The sequence below is a fragment of the Propithecus coquereli genome, unplaced genomic scaffold, assembly GCF_000956105.1.
Source record: "Propithecus coquereli isolate 6110/MARCELLA unplaced genomic scaffold, Pcoq_1.0 Scaffold96, whole genome shotgun sequence".
Lineage (NCBI taxonomy): Eukaryota > Metazoa > Chordata > Mammalia > Primates > Indriidae > Propithecus > Propithecus coquereli.
In genome coordinates this window covers 1,034,101-1,035,230 of record NW_012155951.1, presented here as the reverse complement: position 1 = coordinate 1,035,230, position 1,130 = coordinate 1,034,101, and positions in this window count along the sequence as shown.

The window sequence follows — 1,130 nt, the reverse complement described above, 5'->3', positions numbered from 1 at the left end:
CTTTTATGAAATTGTGACACTGAGGATTTTTACTTCCATCCTTATGTAAAAATTCCTGGCCCTTTTAACAGGGCTGGATCATGAGGAACTACAATTTATTTTTATTGTTTTGTTTCGTTTTATGTTGAATATTTTCAGTCCACGGTTAGTTGAATTCCTAGATAAGGACCGTGTGGATAGGGAGGGCTGATGGTACAGCCACCATCTGAGACTTATGAGATGTTTGGACAGTACTGGTTGATACCATAATCCAGCCTAACAAGGATCAGTGTATTCAAACTAGTAAAGTGGAGTCACCTGCATCCAGTAAATTTAAAAAATCAGACCAGCACCTGTACTATTTCTTTAACTCATTGTACTAACTCTCTGCATGTTGAGAGAGACTTTTTCCCCCATGTCAATTCTTGGCTGTCCTTGCCTTCCCTGCCAAATCTACCTACTGAAAATTTACCTTGTGAAGACCCAACTTTGCCCAATCCCCGAACTAATTAGAACTCAGCCTGACCATACATTGTAAGGTTTTCTTTCTCATTAGAGAGATTGGGGGTGAACACTTTGCTATTTTCACTCCTGGGTGCTGAAGAGTTTGGGTTAAACTCCCTCCCACGGATGCCCAAGTGATCATTTGTCTGCACATTCTGCCTTCTTGGGAGCTTCTCCCCCTGACTATAGTATCCACTAGGTAGTAATATGCTTCTGTCAGATCCTGGCCCTGCAGCCAGGACAGCATGTCCTGGACCTTAAAATAACATGTGTTATTTTTCTTAATTTCTTCTCTTTAGGGCTTGACCTTAACTTGACTTTGGTGTGCTTCCCTGAAACAGGGCTAAGAAGCCTTTTTGATATTGAGAACTGCCTAGAAATCCTGGGCTGTGCTTTTCACTATTGTCAAACAATGGTGTCCTCAGCTTTTGGCACTGGACCAGAATGGTACCAGTTCCTACCTCCTACATCGAAGCGTTAGCCCTACTGGGTAACTTTGGTTGGATGAGTCCTCTGTCCACATTAGTGCTCTTCTTTCCCTCCTTATATTATCCCAATGACCATATATGTATTGCTCCTTATTTAAAAACAGAGCTCCAAGGATGCCTCAGTACAGGACTGCACAGGCAAAGACACTCTACTTTCAC